Consider the following 13,345-nt stretch of genomic DNA (forward strand, 5'->3'; position numbering starts at 1 on the left):
ACTTGAACTGAACTGTCAACCTTAAGTTTGAGAGTACATGGTCAATGTTGCTGGTAGATCCAGAGTTATGAATATATGTGAAATCCCGTGTTTTATTATGTGCTGAAACACAGTCAGGTAAAGAGGCTATTAAAATGTCGGATAGTTTACCTGGTAGAATGAGGTTGCACTGGAAATCATTACATATAACATACCGTCTGTTACCAAGCCTTTGTGCTAATCTGCCTAAGTGGTTACACGCTTCGGCAAACTTCTGCTCTGATCAGATATCGTTCATATTTGTTGGTAGGTACACATTTACAAGAAAAATCCGGTAGGACCTTGGAATTCCACTGCCGTGTTGAAATCACAGGATTCAAGGAATTGACATTGTAGGCGGTCGTCGACAATCACTGCAGTACCACCAGATGACCTTCCCCTGCTGTAACGATGCTTAGCTTCGTGAATAAATAAGGATTTGCCCAGATATTGCTGCAGGAGTTCGAAATTATCACGGGTAAGGAGGTGCTCTTGAAGACAGATGACGTTATAAATCGAAAACCGTTCACGAATACAATCGAGCTTTCCTACATTGTCTGAGAGATCAAAACGTGACCATGTATTCAAATGTAATCTTTCATCATGCAACGTTTGTGAAAACTAATCTTTCATCCCACTATGTTAAAGAAGAAAAAATACAAACGTTGGACTAAATAAACTTCAGGAGAAAGCAAGCAGTTTGAGCTTTCAAAGTCACCAATCAGTCAAATGGGTTCCTGAATTTAGCTTCACAAAAATAGCTGTCTGGGATAACCTGGTCTCCTCTTCTTACCAAACAACAGTTAAAATTTGTTACATTCTAGTACAACTTACCAAAATCATGCAATCTCTATGAGATATTAAATAAAAAAAACAAGTTTTTTCAACTGAAAGTAAGGAGCAACATTAAAACTTTAATCGAACAGAAATAATTATGTATATGAGGGGGTTCTCTCCCTAGCCAATACCTTGCTCTTTACGCTAAAGTTCGAATTCAGTAAGAATCACCCCTGAATCACAAAGACCATTTAATTAGAATAGATAGCTTTCTTGAAAGTACTAAAAAAAAACTTTAGCGTGAAGAGCAAGGCATTGACTAGAGTAGAACCCCCTCATATACGTAATAATTTCTGTTCGTTTTAAGTTTTAATGTTGCTCCTTATTTACAGTTGAAAAAACTTGTTTTTTATTTAATTTCTAATCGTTTTTTAAATGATGCTGGGAAATCCGGCGTCCCCCTCATAGAAATGTCCCTTCCCCCATGAAAACATCCTCCATGGAAAGATCCTACCACGTAGCCTCCTCCTCCGACCCTCCCCCACCAGAAAAAAAATCCGTCCTAAAACATCTGTATACTTCCCAATAACCAATACCATATGTAAACAATGGGCAAAGTTCATAACTTGCAGCCCTTCCGCTAAAGTTCGCTCTTGCTAAACCTTGGTCTTTATGCTAAAGTTCGAATTTTGTTTGAATTTGGTAAGAATCACCCCTGAATCACAAAGGCCATTTAATTAGAATAGATAGCTTCCTTGAAAGTACTAAAAAAAACTTTAGCGTAAAGAGCGAGGCATTGACTAGGAGAGAACCCCCTCATATACGTAATAATTTCTGTTCGTTTTAAGTTTTACTGTTGCTCTTTACTTTCAGTTGAAAAAACTTGTTTTTTATTTAATTTATGATCGTTTTTTAAATGATGCTAGGAAATCCGGCGTCCCCCTCATAGAACTGTCCCTTCCCCCATGAAAACAACCTCAATTGAAAGATCCTCCCACGTAGCCTCCTCCTCCAACCCCCCCCACCAGAAAAAAATCCGTCCTAAAACATCTGTATACTTCCCAATAACCAATACTATATGTAAACAATGGGCAAAGTTCATAAGTTGCAGCCCTTCCCCCAGGGACTGCGGGAGATTAAGTCATCCTCATAGACATATTTATTAGATTTTCAACTATGCTGAACAAAATGGCTATCTCAAAACTTTTATCAGTTGACTTTGGAAAAAAACTGAGCGTGGGAGGGGGCCTAGTTGCCCTCCATTTTTTGGTCACTTAAAAAGGACAGTAGAACTTTTAATTTCTGTTCGAATGAGCCCTCTTGTGATATTCTAGGACCACTGGGTTGATACAATCACCCCTGGAAAAAAAAACAAATAAACACACATCCGTGATCTGTCTTCTGGCAAAAAATACAAAATTCCACATTTTTGCATATAGAAGCTTGAAACCTCTACAATAGGGTTTTGTGATAAGCTGAATCTGGTGTTTTGATTTTCATTAAGATTCTATCACTTTTAGAGGTTGTTTCCCCCTTTTTTTCGAAAATAATGCAAATTTTTTCAGGCTTGTAACTGCTGATGGGTAGGACTAAACTTGATGAAAATTATATATTTGACATCAGCATAAAAATCCGATTCTTTTGATGCATCTACTTGTATCAAAATTCCATTTTTTAGAGTTTCGGTTACTATTGAGCTAGGTTGATCCTTACTTACAGTTCATTACCACAAACTGTTTGATGGTTACTAGCCTTTAAGCAATAAATCAAATAAAAAAACAAGTTTTTTCTACTGGAAGCAAGGAGCAACATTACAACTAAAAACAAACAGAAATTATTCCATATATGAGGGGGCTGTCCCCTCCACAGTACACCTCTCTTCACAATAAAGTTTTTTAAGAACTTTAAAAAAGCTTTTGATTCTATTTACATGGCCCTTGTGTTTCAGGAATTGTTCTTAAAGAATTGGGAAAAAAAGTCAAACTTTAGCATAAAGAGCAAAGTATTGAGAAGGGGATACCTTCCTCATATACAGAACAATTTATGTTTGTTTTAAGTTTTAATGTTTTTCCTTACCATCAGTAGAAAAAAACTTCTTTTTTTTCAATTTACTTTCTTATTGTTTTTTAAATAAACCCAGGAAATCTACCCTCCCCCTCCATGTAAAATCCCCCCACGCACAATTCTTCCATAGAAAGTACCTCCCATGTAAAATTCTTCTGTTGGGAAATTACCTTGGACAATTACAGCTTAGCTGCAAATTCCCCCCAGAAAATTTCTTGCTTATGATTCCACCTGAAAAATACTATACTTTCATTTGAAGAAAAACTGAAGAATATTCCTTAGCACACTTTCATTTGAAGAAAGACTTGTTTTTATTTAATTTCTTATCCTTTTTAAGGTCATGGGGGAACCCTCCCTGTGTTGAAAATATTTTCCAGAAATCCCCCCTCCTAATGGAAAGTCTCTCCTGCAGAAATTTGAGCCATGGAGAATTTCCTCCTGGTGATAATCCCCCCCTCATGGAGATTTTTTCCTGTAGGAAATCCCCCTCCTATGTAAAAATCCCCCAAAGAATTTCAACGCTGTTGAACATTATCCCTAGACAATTCTCCAAAGCATCTCCACATGTAAAAAGGGTCAACAAGTAGATATGACAAATAAAACGAATTTCATATATAAATGCCCCTCATGTGAAATTTCCCCTGAAAAGTTCACCCCTGGAAACTCCAATTCCAATTGGAAATTCTTCCCATAGAAAGTCCATCCACAGAAAATCCCCCCATAATCAATAAGCAAATTTTGTAACTTGCAGCCCTTTTTCTGGTGGTTCTGAGGGGTCATGTCATCTCCAAGGACACAGTTATTTTACCTTTCAACAATACTGAACAGAATGGCTATCTCAAAATTTTGATCACGTTGCTTTTGGGAAAAAAAGGTCTGGGAGGGGGACTAACTGCCCTCCAGTTTTTTTGTCACTTGGAAATGGCAGTAAAACTTTTAATTTCCCTTTAAATGAGCCTCATAATATTCTAGGGCAATTGGTTCAATACAATTGCCCAAGAAAAAAAAAAAATAAATAAAGACACATCCATGATCTTTCTTCTGACAAAAAAAAAAAAAAACCCCTCTAATGCCACCAGAGTAATCTGGCAGTATCCCAGAAGCCAGCATAACTTCTATGCGCCACATATTTCTGCTTGTCCTGTCTCTGGCAGTTTACACAACTGTCAGGGTTCTCTGACAAGTGTACTTTCCTTGTGGTATAAAAGTGCCACACTATTTGGCCCCAGGCGCCATAAAGATCAAACTCTCCCAATTTCCTATCTCTCTCTCAAGGAAAGATCTCTTGCTTAGTATAAGATTCTTTACCTATACCAAGCTAATCTACTCTCAGCCTCTCTGTAGGCTCTTGACTTTACCTAGGCAAATCAAAAACAGTCAAAGATATAAAGAAAAGATTTCTTAGGCTACTGTATTCACTTTTAACACTGTACAAGAACAGAAAATATTTACAAAAACCTTGCCCTTAGAACATTAAAGCTGCCTCTGTGCTGCAGGTTAATTCTGTCCATAAGCACAATATTTCCAGCCAATCCAAGCCCTCACCAGTTAAACATTAACTCAAATGAATCAACTTTATTACCCTTTTCTCGCCCCTGTCAATTTCAACTAAAATTGCTATCCAAAAATAAACTTTTAGTTGGATGACTCACCCGTATAATTACGCAGTTACCATCCGTGAATTTAGCTGACTACACAATCAAGGAAAATGGTGATATCATAACTAAGAGAAAATTAAAGATTACCCTGCAAAGGAAAGGGGATAATTAACAGAACCAAAGAAAAATAGAAAGAACATTTATCTGAAAAAAACCAGGACCAAAGGTTCCAACAATATATATAGTCTCTTGTTAGAATAAGAAAACCAACTTATTCTGATCTGTTGATAGTAAAAACATTCAAGAAACAATTACACATTCTACAGCATTACACCCAGACTAACTAAAGGCTTATAACTGGTATGAACTAGTTTAGCTATGAACTGGTTTAACTAGTTTAGCCTCTTTGGATTTCCATACTAGGTCTTACCATGATCTGTTTTGAGAATATTTCTTTTTTTTATTAGTTGTTTTTGTGACCTGCATGTTTTCACAGAGTTGCATGTTTATATCATGTTGTCATACAGTGTGCTTCAGCATTCTCCTAAATTGTTATAACATTTAGTGCGACAAGCTTGGTAAAGCTTACTGCATTTTGGAGTTAATAAATAAATGAACAGTTTCTAAAGTAAGATTTACACTTTCTTTCATTTTTGTTGAATATACTTTTCTTTCACTATAGGTTTTAAACTTGTTTTTAAGTTCAGGGAAAGTTTTTCAAAATTTACTAAAACCAATAAATCAGTATTTACTATTGATATGGTGTGTTATCAATAGAACATTTTTGAAGGAGCCAGGATATTGGGATTCCAGACCTTGGTGGGAGGATGTCCTTCTGGTTGTGCATTTTAATATCCAGGGACCAAAATCTTTGCTTGTAGATATCCAATTATTATGTGGGATATTTTTTTTTTTAGAATTTCTAGAGTATAAGATTCCAACCTGCTGCCAACAAGCCCTTAGAGGTTTTCTTAGCAGGTGCAGCAAAAATATTCTGTATTTTGCTTGTTAAATCAAATTATCCATCCAAAAAAAAATTATCAATCTTATCATCCTAGAATTAACAGCCTTTCAAAAAAATTTTAAGCAGGAAGAATCAGATACTTTTGGATACTCCCAGATATATGTCAATACTTCTTAACTGGTAGACAGCCCAAAAAGGTGGACCCAGGTTTTATATTCAAAATGATTAACATGCTGTCATAAGAGATGATTTAAGTACAAGATTTGAATAGCTGCAGTCTAATAATCTATGACAGCTGTCTTAAGGTAGCACTATAGTAACCAAAGAGCAGTAGGCCTACCATTTGATTTCCCAATCAACACTCTTTCATACATTATTAACTACTCTGGCAATATATACCACACCCCCCCCCCCCTAATTGCCCTATATATAGCTCTAGGATATGTACAATACTAAAACAACAAAATTCCTATTTCATAAAATGCAGAATGTTTCCATTAATCAGGTTTGTATATTTCCTTCCATTTTTATCCATATTTAAATAATGTACTTATCCAACTAATCTTGTTTCTATTGCTGTCAGATAATACTTTTGATAGGTCAAGAATGCAACTACACATTAACAAAGAAATATAAAACATTAAGAGATGAAAAACAATATAGAAAATATTATTTATGGCTACAATCAGAAGCATTAGGGGTGGTGGTGGTGGGGGGGGGAGGGGGATTTTCTGATTAACTCACTAACAAGATGGCTAAAAAACAGACACAGGCTACATTTAGACAAGGCTGTATCCAGGGGGGGGGGTTAGAATCCCCCCCCCCAAAAAAAATATTTGTCTGACTAGTAAAAACATAACAAAAATGCATATAAAAAAAAAATTTATGCGTTTTTTTTTGTAACTCCCCCCCCCCAAAAAAAAATATTTGAGTAAACTCCCCCCCTGAAAAAACATCCTGGGTACAGCCTTGCCTTTAGAATATGAGTTCAATAATGAGTATAAATATAATGTTCTTTTACATTAAAAAAGGTGCTACCCTCCCTAATGTGTAAAGAGTATTTACCCTGAGTTGTATATATGCACTGAATTCTCTGTAAGTCACTTTTTCTTCAAATTGATTTATCAGTTCATCAAAACAAAGAAAGATTTGTTGCATATAAATATTTCAAGCTGTAGGCTACATTATGTGGGGGGGGGGCAAAGCTCATTTCTGCTGCAAATCAATATTATATTTAGATTCAGGATGAAATTCCAATTCTAAAGATATTTCTATTTCTGGTAAATTTTTTGCAGTTCATATTTTTGCCTTACAAATAAAGTGAACATACCACTTGATGCTTTTTTTACGCTCTTTACAAATATAATAATTGCTTCTACTGCAAATTCAAATTAACCCACCCCCAACTCCCTACTGTGCAAATATACACCCTGAGTTGGAACCGCTCAAAGACATTACTAACACTAGTTAAGTTATGTAAAAGTGGTTAAAAACATAGAAGTATTTATTATATTCATAAAGAACATAAAAAAGGCATTGAGTGGTATGTTAACTCTATTTTTAAGTCAATAATATGAACTGTGAAAAATTTACCCTAATTTCTTAGCTATTTCATTAGTAAGCTTATTGGATAATTGGTAAATTTTCAGCAGTTCATATTATTGACTTACAAATAAAGTAAACAAACCCTTTGATGCCTTTTTTTATGCTATTTCCAAATATAACAATCATTTTTGTCAGAAATTAATTTTACACCACCCCTATATATACCAATTCAGGGTATATATTTGCACATTCGGGGGGTGGGGTAAAGTTTATTTCTGATACAAATGAGAGGTAAGTTTAAACTTTACCCCCACACCCCTAATGTGCAAACATATACCCTGAATTGGTATATATAGGGGTGGGGGGTAGGATTCATTTCTGACAAAAATGATTATTATATGAACTGCTGAAAATTTACCAGACAATTTACTGGGTAAATGTTTTGCAGTTCATATGATTGACTTATGAATAAAGTAAACATACCGCTTGATACTTTTTTATGCTCTTTCCAAATATAATAATCATTTTTGTCAGAAATAAATTTTACCCCCACCCTTATACATACCAAATCAGGGTATAAATTTGCAAATAGGGGGGGGGGGGTAAAGTTTAAAATTAACTATCATTTACATAAGAAATAAAATTTACCCCCCCCCCTAATGTGCAAATAGCCTATATACCCTGAACTGATATATATGGGGGTGGGGGTGAAATTCATTTCTGACAAAAATGATTATTATATTTGGAAAGAGCATAAAAACGGCATCAAGGGGTATGTTTACTCTATTTGTAAAGCAGCATTCACAAGCGTGTCTAGCTAGAATCCCATGTCTAGACATGTGTCTAGCCAGAATCCAATGTCTAGGCAACAATTATTCACAAGTAAAATTTGGTGCTTAGCTAAAACTATAAATTTAGTTTCAAATTGTCATTTCTAGCCAATCAAGAGAGCTTATGCAGGCAAAACTTTCAAAAAACAGTAAATAAACCAGAAGATGGTAGATAGCTTCACTGCAAAAAAAAATTTAATTTTTAACCTAACATCTTATCAGACAGAAGGCTATTCTCTAGTGTTTCCCTTTTACACTAGGTCTAGACTAGTTGGTCCATGGAGAAAATCAGCATCAGCCATAGTACATTCTGAACCTCCAGAACAAGGGACTTGAGCAGATATTTTATTATAACGATTTTAACCAACCTGTCTAACCAAGAAACGGTACTGGAAATCTAAATAGGCCTAAACTTATTTTATTGCTGTTTATATTTTAATTTTTATTTCTGGCTACAGTACAATAGTGCTATGTAGTGTTGGACGATATTAAGTATCGATATTGATATATCGATATCTGGGAGGAAATATCGATATCGAATATCGAAACGAAAATATCGATATTGAAAACGATATTTGAACATTTGACTGTTTTCGGAATTTTATGCTACTGGTAAACGTCCTGCAGAAAAGATCCAACATAGAAATTTGTTTGGGAAGGCGAGAAGAAGAACAATGATGTATTTAATCCATTGACTCATACATGCTGATACACAGCATACTTACCTGTATCCATAAGTTGGTATAGCCTGTTCTCGAACTCAAAATACGTTTAGTCAGGAGGACTTCCAAATGTTGCTGAGAACCTCCAAAAGGCCTTGGCTGTATTAATGCCTTCTAAGCTGATAGGCCTTGCTCATATAAAAGAGAGTTGGCTTTCTATGCTGAATCGAAATATATAGGATTCATTCAGTTTAGTGTTCCCATCAAAAGATACGAGCCTGAGAAAATTTTGGTGATTTTTGCGAAAGGGGAGAAACCCTCCAAAAAGTCAAAGAATCTTAAAGAAAAACGTACCATCAGATTCAGCATATCATAGAACCCTACTTGTAAAGATTTTAACCTCCCGTCAGCGTAAATGTAGAATTTTGTATTTTTTGTCAGAATAAAAATCACGGATGCATGTTTATTTATTCCTCTTTCTTTCGCCAGCGTGATCGCATCAATTCAAAGGCCCAAGAATGTTGGGAAAGTGCTCGTTCGAAAGAAAATAACAGTTCTAGTTCCCTTTTAAAGTGACCCGAGATATTGGAGAGCCAATAGCCCCCCTCCAACACCCTTTTTCCCTGAAAACACCCGATCCCAATTTTGAGATATCCATTTTGTTCACCATAGTTGAAAGATCGAAAAAATGTTCCTCCGGAGATAACCTGACTCCCCGCAACCTGAGGAAAGAGCTTTAAGCTATAAATTCGGCTATTGTTTGCGTATAGTATTTTTTATCTGTAAGTAAACAGGCCTGTTGAGGGGAGCGGGACTTGTCGGTGGGGGTATTTTCCACAGGTAGAATTTCCAATGGGCAGCGAAGTTTCCGGGGCTGAACTAACAAGGGGGAATTTTACACCGGAGAACTTGTCATAACGCCTATACGAAATTCGTCATAATGTTTCTCTGCCGATTCAATTTTTGATGTAGAGATGTTCCGAGGAAATTGTCATGATCCCCCCATGATGCCCGGGGGAAGGGCTATAAGTTATGAATTTTGTCTGTTGTTTACATATAGTTTCTGTTATTGGAAGTAAACAGACGTTTTTAGGGAGGGAATTTTTGCGCAAGGGGATTTTCCACGGGGAGAATTTTTCATGGGCAGGGAAGTTTCCGAAAATGAACTTATAAGGAGAAATATTACACGGGAGAATTTGCCAGAACTCTTATATCAAATTTATTTTACTTTCTCTTTGCCGATTCAATTGAACATCTAGAGATGTTTTGGGGATAGCATCCGGGGTAAATTTTCAGAGAGGAGGTTAAAATTGCCTGGGAGAATTTTTTGTGGGAGGGAGGGAGTTCCCACGGGGGAAATTTTCCATAGGAAAGTTTTCAGTGGGAGCAATTCTTCGTGGCGAAATTTTTCGCAGGAGATATTCTCCATGTGGAAATTTTTCGCGGGAGAAATTCTTCATCAGAGGATTTTCCGTGGAAGAAACTTTCCATTCGGAGGATGGGATTTCAATGAAAAATTTCCTGTTGAAGGAGTTTTCCGGCATGATTTGAAAAAGATCAAAAATTAAATGAAAGACAAGTCTTTTTTTTTTCAAATGAAAATAGGCTTAAAATAAATTTCTAGGCAAAATTGTCCACAAGAAAATATCTGAGGGGAATTTTCAGCAGGGACGGATTTGTAGTGATGATTCCCTGGTATTAAATGAAAACAACCAAAAATTAAATAGAAATTTTTTTTTTCAACGGAAACTAGGGAGACATATTGAAACTTGAAACAAAAAGAAATCCTACCGTATGCGAGGGGAGTTACCACCTCCTTTAAAGAGTTCCAATTATTTAAAACAACTCCTGAAACACAAGAGTATTAGAATAAGAATTCTTAATTAGAGTAAGAAGCTTGTTTTAAAAATGCAAGAAAAAATGTATATGAAGGGTATCCCTCTCATATACGGAACAATTTCTGTTCGTTTTAAGTTTTAATGCTAAACCTTACTTTCAGTTGAAAAAACCTGTTTCCTTTATTTTTTATTTAATCACTGAAAGGTAGAACAAATGCTCAGGGAAAAAATATTGACATGTTGCTGAGTTTGAATAGCCAGAAGTAGTCAGGAGGTCATCTTTCTTTACCCTGAGCCCGAGTAATTTCAAGTCTAGATTTCTATGATATTCACTCTTGTAATCGAAGTTTTTTTTTATTGCTTGATTTTCTATTGTTCAAAGTTTAAAAAAATTGTGCAAAACACACTTTTATTAGAATTGTTGGTACTTTTCTATCAGCCAGTACACATTCCAGAATTTGGATCTACAGGTACGGGATAGAAACAACCGCTATGCTTGGGAAATAGATAGGATATAATAATAATAATAATAATATAATAATATATATTGAATCTATAATATGCGTACCATTCAGAATCAGGGATAGCAGATGCGGATAAAGACTCATCGCTTTTAGAGGACAGAAAACGCCAAAGGAGAGAAGGATTAATTTTGGCCCATGTAGATTCGATATAAATCATCTTTTTTCATACGTAAAAAAATTCATCATAAAAAATCATCAATCATATATATAATTTGGGCTGTATATTTGCACACTAGGGGGATGGTGGGGTGGGGGTTAAGTATAGCGGGGCTGCATGCAATAAGTAACCTAACCTAAATAAACCAAAATAACCAAATAGATATTTATTAAAACATAGCTACAATGTAGTTTTCCACTGAATCGAAGCTAATTGTCTCCGTATACAAACAGCAATAAACCGGTTGTTGTATGATTTTATAGATTCAGATTCTCGAGTGTGTAGTGGCTAACAGATAAGTACCCAATTTTTTTTTAACTTTGCAAAGCCAAGAGTTAATCTGAATAAAACTGATCAGAAATATCGAAATCGATATATCGATTATCGAATATCGAAAGTAAAAATATCGATATTTCGATATATCGTTTGATCAAGTTATCGCCCAACACTAGTGCTATGCACAGGGTTGCCACCCTGACCTTGAAGAATTTAATAAATCGGAGAGGAAAAATTTACTAGATCGCTTCTGTTTTTACTAAATACTCAAAAAAATTTTTTGATATATATATATATATATATATATATATATATATATATATATATATATATATATATATATATATATATATATATATATATATATATATATATATATATATATATATATATATATATATATATAATGTTACATTTCTTCTTACTTTTAATTTCTCTCAGCATGCTCCTTTTTCCTCAATAAAAATTATCAAACTTGAGGAGATTCACCTAATCACCTTGGGTGGTTGACTTTTGTTTTGATTCCAATAGATTCCGAATCATCACAAATCCAAGTGTCATTATAGCTTCATTTTTGGTTGGTAAGATTTGATACACAGAAAGCTGCTTTTGTCAACCTTTAGACGCCGTGGGTGAAGTATCTGTATGTGAAAATAGGTGACTGCTTGTCTGTCTCTGAGACAGACAAGCAAAATTGTAAATTGTAAAACAGACAAGCAAAAACTGCAAATTGTCATATGTTTACGATAATTTTTTTTCCCTGAATTCATGGAAAATAAAAAAAAGTTTTGTTTACTATAAATCATGACTTTTTACTAGTTTTTGCTAGATTTCGGAAAATTTACTAGATCCTCTAAATTTACTAGATTTTTTTTACTAGATCTAGTAAAATCCTACTGACAGTGGCAACCCTGGTTGTGGATTCCAGCATCCTAGGATTACTTACAAGATTATCCGACTAAGCCAGCGTTGTCACTGCGACCATTTGGTTTTTACTAGTTTTGGGCGAAAAAATTTACTAGATTGGCTTCCGTTTTAGTAGATGTTGCCAAAAACGTGCGCGTGTCGCGGCTTTCGCCGCGACATGCGCATTGGCGTGAGAAAGTTAGTAAATACCTTTGTCATCAAATGAAAACAAAACTAAAAAGTAGCTAGTGCGTATTTTTTTTTCTGCTTGTGCAACATCTTAATATGATTTCTTTTGGCCATTCGGCTTATTTGCCTTCAAATATGTAGGAAATATGTTCCTAGTTATTCATTAGGTCCAAACAGTTTCTTCCAGCCTCCTAATTTTTGAAAGGCTCGGCCTTACTCCATAGTTTAACCAAATTTTCTGAAAGTTTTTAGTTTCAGTATGTACTTACAACTAGGATTCAAAAAAATTTCAGGTACAAAAAAAAACAAAACAAACGACCACGAAAAATGAAATTCAAAGTAAAAAACAAATAATAATAAAGTCCGATTCGACAGACCAAATTCGACTTTTTCAAAGCGTAAAAGCCGGTCCTGCACCCTCTTCTGTTTTCCAGGGACCGGGTTCTTTCGAGTTCATATTCCATTTTCTGCATCTATCAATCAGAGCGAGGGAATCTCCCAATCTGAAACGCATCTTGTGTCTCTGAGGCAGAGTTGCTTGGATTGCATGAGAGCTCTAACTATGTCGATATTTAATCGGATTCGTCCAGTCGTCTTGATAATATTTAAACTGAAAAACTGCCGCTCTGCACCGGCTGAAGAATGGGGGAAAGCACAAAGGGTCAACATAAACTTGGGGAGTACTCGGAACATAGCTTTCCCGCTACCATTTTTCAGTTTGGTAAGCCTCTTCCAGAATGTAGGAGGACACTCTAATTCTGATTCTGATGCTATTTCTGAAATAAATTCACTTCGGATTTGAATTTCCTCGTACTCACTATTAAGGTCCTCCAGCATCTTCATCCTCTCCTTTTCCGTTCTGCAGTCTCTAACAGCAAGATGTTTAAACCTCTGTAGAAGAGGGGAAAGGGACAAAGTTTCGTTGCTCATAGCTTTCAGTGGATCCAGAAGTTCTAAAGATGTGAGAACAGGGTCATCCAGTCTTATCCTAGTAAGG

At 35.4% G+C, this 13,345-nt stretch overlaps 1 protein-coding gene across 1 annotated transcript in view; it reads right to left on the bottom strand.

Annotated features, from left to right (window-relative positions):
* The window catches only part of Psn (presenilin), a 60,893-nt gene extending 52,620 nt beyond the window's left edge, over nt 1-8,273 (bottom strand). The window contains exon 1 of the mRNA XM_089106372.1: nt 8,165-8,273. The gene's annotated coding sequence lies outside the window, so the exon portion shown is untranslated. The remainder of the gene's footprint in view (nt 1-8,164) is intronic.
* Nucleotides 8,274-13,345: the final 5,072 nt, after the last annotated feature.

The sequence above is a fragment of the Artemia sp. Qi Xiang Cuo genome, chromosome 20 (assembly GCF_049724085.1).
Source record: "Artemia sp. Qi Xiang Cuo chromosome 20, ASM4972408v1, whole genome shotgun sequence".
NCBI lineage: Eukaryota > Metazoa > Arthropoda > Branchiopoda > Anostraca > Artemiidae > Artemia > Artemia sp. Qi Xiang Cuo.